The sequence below is a fragment of the Neltuma alba genome, unplaced genomic scaffold (genome assembly GCF_004799145.2).
Source record: "Neltuma alba isolate B1F8T4 unplaced genomic scaffold, ASM479914v2 tig00003176_pilon, whole genome shotgun sequence".
Lineage (NCBI taxonomy): Eukaryota > Viridiplantae > Streptophyta > Magnoliopsida > Fabales > Fabaceae > Neltuma > Neltuma alba.
This window is the reverse complement of record NW_021633173.1, coordinates 26,588-32,587: the sequence shown is the minus strand read 5'-3', so window position 1 is coordinate 32,587 and position 6,000 is coordinate 26,588.

The window sequence follows — 6,000 nt, the reverse complement described above, 5'->3', positions numbered from 1 at the left end:
ATATATGAAGTGATATTGATATGTTCTTTTAGTTGACGAAAAAAAGATTTCTTTTTTTTTTGTTTGTATTTGACTAATGGATGTTAATATTTATGTATAATATATATTTTTTATAATGATCAATTATGTCAATATGAAATATAAATTAAAATCTATTGCAAGGACTGTCTAACTTATGAAAAGAAGTTGAATTAATATATGAAGACTTTGTGCGAACTTCAAAATTTCCTACATATTTTCTTACAAGTTACGGCAATGCGAGAATCCCATATCTCCAACTCTTGCCGTAATAATTAAAATAGAATTTTATGAGCACAATGTGAGGAACATTTTCAAGAGTTTAAAATATAAACCAACTTTTATCAAATTTCGACAGGATTGAGTTCTTTAAGCTGAACTAAGTTGTTGAAAAATGCAAAACTCATATTTCAGGAATTTACACATCCTAGAAAGATTATTCTTTAGCTATTGGATTGTGGATACAGTTTGATTTCTAGCAACAACAAAAAAGAGAACCAAATACGTAGAAAAGGCACTATATTTTCATATGAATCATCTCGTAAACCAAAGGTTTAAAAAAAACAAAAGAATGTTTGTTTATTAAAATTATTTATATATAAAACCATAAACTAAAAAGGCTTGCTGGTCAAAAAAAAAAAACTAAAAAGGGTTATTATGTGAATTGAAAAGAGCATCCTACAGGGAAAGTGATCTCCACGACACGCAACAAAGAGAATCAGAGACTTTCTTTTTAATTTTGTGTTTAAGTTCCAAAAAGCAACATAGAGACCTTTTCAGGTCTTCTTTCAGACTGATTTGTGAAATCACGCATAGAACTAATATAATGCCACCGCTTTCAACTACACAACTTTTAAGGAAATCATTCTCATCAGCCCCACAATCTCATTATACATATTCTTATTTTTAATACAAAAATTAGTTAGAAAATTAATTTGATTTTAAATATAAGATTTGAATTTATTTTATTTTTATTATTTATTCATTTTACCTTTAAATAATCTCTACAGTAATTACACATATTAAGAATTTTTTATCCAGCGATAGCTTTAATGTACATAATTGATTAAAAAAAATTTAAAAAAATAACATTTACTTATTACAAATAACTAATTTAACTAATTTTTATAATATTGATAGATCAGTTATCAAACTCTTATACTATTACTATTAATTATATCGATAGTTTAACCAACTATACTCGTCATGTTGATGTTGGAATTGGGCTATACATTTATTTTGGAGAACTGCCAAAGCATGTAATTGTGTTCAATACTAAGAAAGCAAACTGACATTAATTTCACAAAAAAATGACACTATTGCCCCTCATATAAATAAGAGTGGGATAGCCCATTTGCAAGTGAGACTATAAAATTTGTAACATGCATACATATATTTACAATTAGAATTGGTCTATTTACATGTCACCTCCTTCATTTGAAGAAGGTATCCATGAGTGAACAAGTGTGGGAGAGTCCATTTGCAAGTGGGACTAGACAATTTGCAATATACATATCTTTATTTACAATTAGAATTAGTTTATTTACATGACACCTGCGATAAGTATTATGAGGGGCAATAGCATCATTTTTTTTGTAGAATTAATATCAGTTTGCCCCCTTGGTCCAACAGTGAAATTTCAGAAAGTTTTGAAGGTTCTTTGAAATTTTTCCTAATTTTAATGTACATGATTGATTAAAATATTTTAAAAAGAATAACATTTACTTATTACAAATAACTCATTTAATTAATTTCCATAACATTGACAAATCAGTTATCAAACTCTTATGCTATTACTACTAATTATGTCGATAGTTTAACCAGCCATACGCGTCATGTTGATGTTGGAATTGGGCTATGCATTTATTTTGGAGAACTGCCAAAGCATGTAATTGTGTTCAATACTTCCTTGTCTCCCTTCCCAATTCAGTTAATCTAATTTAGTCAAAATCTAATAAGATATCATATCAAGTTATTTGACACTCGTTTAGTTTAAATATAGAAATTAAATAATTAATAGATAATCCTCAGATCAAATTTGTTTTATTCATTATATTAAGTTCTTAAATCACACATAGCCATATATTCAAATTACTAAATTATAAACCCACATAAAACAATTAAGACACATGATAATATGTGATAGGCGAAGTTGACATAATAAATATGAGGAAGTTAACGTAATTTTTCATCTTTAATTTATTATACTGCACACCCTTGGAGGAAGGAGGGGACATAAAATGAGAAGTTCGCAAGAGATTATGATATGTCGTCTTGTTCGGTCCATGAATAATAACACGTGCCCAACCACAATTAATTGGGTTTATCTCCTGACACACGTTATTAGCATATTTTCTTAGTTATTATATTTAATTAAAATTGTACCAGTGGTATATATATATTTTACGCGTTACGAATGATGAATTAAAAATTTCCCACTTAGCAAAATAATTCAAATCATCTTTGTGCAGTATTTATGATGAAAAACCCTGTCGACCAATTTCTGCCAAACACCTAACCAAGTACGCCCATCAGGTAAAATCATTTTCCTTTTTAATTTGCTTCAGCCAAGCCGGTTGGATTATTGACTTTTTTCCACAAAAAAAAAAAAAAAAACTTGACAACGTGAATGTGATACGTTTGGATTTGATTGGGGAGAGTTAGGAATGTGGAAGTTAATGGCAAAAGGGGAAGGATGGGCCTTGTGGAGGGTACTTTGCCCTCTTCTTCTAATCTTGTACTGTAAGTTCCACGGAATGTCTCTGCCTTCTTTCTCTTAATTTCCACCCTGCATCTCTCTCTCTATTAACCCCACACCAACTCTTTTGTTTTGGATGTTTAGATGTTTAAATAGAAACCAAATTATAATTTTAGAAGTGATTTTATAGTATATAAAATAAATATGTGAAGTAATTTGTCTCATTTATTAAAAAAAAACACTTTTAAATAGTACTTTTGCAAGAATCCAAACACCTCGGAATATACATCATGGAACCCACTCCAAATTGGCTTGTTCATAAACTATGAATTAGTCTTCTAATTGGTCCAATAAAAAAATTTCAGTATTATTGCTCAGATTGAATTTTATACTTTTTCCCTCCATTCGTTGAACATGAAACAATATTGTTGCGTTTAAAAAATAAAAAAAATACTATTTTCAGTTTTAATTACAAGATTCGTTTATAGCCCATAAACCAGATCTTATAATTAAAATCGGAGATATTATATTATATTTATATCTTAATAACTCTCTTTTGTTAGATCATTCGTCATTTATTAAAAAATGTTTCATCTACTTGTAAATTAATTTTATGTATTATAATTATGATTAGGTTGAACTTACCATCTATTGATCCATGGGATGAATATCAATATATGAACATATTTCAAATATGGATATAGGGATCCAGAGAGGATAAATATTACACTGAGGGATAGAGAAGTCAGACTGGACCTCATGGTTGTGAATCGGTATGAAACCCAGCAGGATGGGGTCCGCTCTTTTTATTGTTACAGTTCTGATCTTGATGGTCCCCCACCAAACAATGGGCAAAAGATGATCCACGTGTCAGTTTTTTAAATTTTGAACAGTTTCGGAAAATTAATTATGCAGATGACATTATTTGAAGAAAGATAAAAGGAATCGCTTTCCATGCACAGCTTCGTGTGCTTTATCCCAAATTATCTAGATTCAATTTGTACTTTATCTATTTTGAAGTTTATATCTTTTTTTGAAAATTAATATTATTTTATGTTGTGTTTTCTTCAAAATAATTTAAAAAAATACCCTCCAGTCTTAATACATGATCTAATTGTTAAATTAATTTTAGTTTTAAATATAAAACCTATTTCTCAAATTTATCAATTTTTTCTAAATTATCTGTATAGATGCTTCCTTAACCATAATCAATTCAATGAAGGAGGAAGAATATTAAGAAAGATGATTATGGTATTTTACGAAAAAACATGTTATATTTTTTATGATTAACTAATTTACAAAACTTTTTTAGTCTAACCATATCTAAATATGTCTTATATTAAGAACCGGAAGAGTATTAAAGATTAACAAAAACAACGAGATCTAAATTTTCTCAACTAGACTCAACAAACTCAACAACTCATCAAATTAGATCACATCGTGACACATATCTTGAGATGGGACGAAAATATATTGTTTGTAAATGGTTTAACCCCATGGAACTTATTTTTTTTCAAATGAAAATCCATTTATAGATAATTAATTGGTTGACATTTCTCTTTTCAAATTGGAAGCATGCTTAATTAATGCATGCATGGTATAAAATAATTCAAACTCACCAATTGTTTCATTTTTGATGTTTTAAAATGAATTTGAATAAGATAGTTTTTTTAAAAAAAACTAAAATTAAAAGGATGGATGGGATATGTTTTGGGATGGGCATGGGTGGAAGGTAGTGAAAAGGGAATCAGAATCATGTGTTGTTGAACTACGGATCGTCTATTAAGTTCACTGGTTTTCTTTTTTTAATTTAATTGTTTCTGTTATTATTGGGCTGACCTTTTCTTTTAGTTTTTTTTTTTTGTGTTTTGCTCAAATTGATCACATGTAATTGGCTGGTCTTTTTTTTTTTAAATTATTATAATCGTTTTACTTTGTTTAAATAAAATTGCTTTTTACTATAAAAAATTCTCCTCTTTTTATTATTCTTTTTTTTCACCAGACTCTTTTATATTCTCTCCTTTCCCTTTCTTCCTTTTTTATAACAAATTAATTATTTTAGTATTTTCTTCAAAGAAGCTTATCGCAATATATTAACAACATGAAATTATATCACTGAGCTTGAACAATGAGTCATATTATTAGGGCTTCCGAACAATATGATTTTTGTTTTGAATTAATTAATGTAATTCGATTTCCGTAGTCAAATTAATTTTTGATGATATGACCAAACACATTATAAAGGAAAAATCAGTTTGAGGTTATAAGGAAGGAATGTAATGTCATGCAGTAACAAGTTTCACAGTATAAAATAACTATAAGTTCATATAGCTCATTTGCAGTGAGATTTTATTGATGATTGTATTGATTAATTGAGACTTTGAGTGATTTTTCTTTAGGCTAGAGTATACATTTGATTTTTTAATTTTATGTAAAGTTTCAATTTGGTCTCTTAACTTTAAAAAATATAGGTTTAGTTTTTTAATCTCAAAATTGTAACTTTTAAATAATGATATTTTGTAATAATCATAGTTGTTTTGAATATTAAATTTAATATATTAGCATTACGTAATATTTTATCAGCATTTAAAACTCAATATCATTATTTTTTGTTAACAGTTTTAGGATTAGATAACTAAAAATTTACTTTTTAGAGTTAAAAGACCAAAAGAAAACCTTATGTAAAGTTAAAGGACTAAAAGTATATTTTAGCCTTTTTTCTTATGATGAATTCAGTTTATATATTTGGGCAAATTTATCTGAGATGATTCAGCATAAGTATAAACAAAATATTTGAGGGAAAGAAAAGTGAAAATAATATAACTTCGGCCCCCTTTTTTTTTTTAAGTGTCATGAAGCATGGGGCAAGAACGTAACGCCTGTTATTCAATGAAGTGTAAATAAAGATTATAACACCAAATCATCAATTAATACAAACAATCCATAGATTAATTAATTAATTAATTAATGAGGAAAACTGCAAATTTTGGTGCATTGACTTGGAGGCAGGCACGTGACTTTTTTTTTAAAATTTTGTTGGGCCAACAGGACCACACTATTTTTAAATGGGCAAATCAAAGATAATTTCTTGTAAGATTGTGAAAAATTAAATAGGCATTTATATTGTTTGGAAATATCATTCAATTGGCTTGCGTGAGTTGGAAGAAGAGTCATAAAATTTTGGATTGTGTTGGATAACTCATTTAACTCTCTCCTCCACCTCATGATTTGCTCGCTTCAAAGTTTATTTTTTGCCCATAATAATTCGGAATAATTCCTATGCC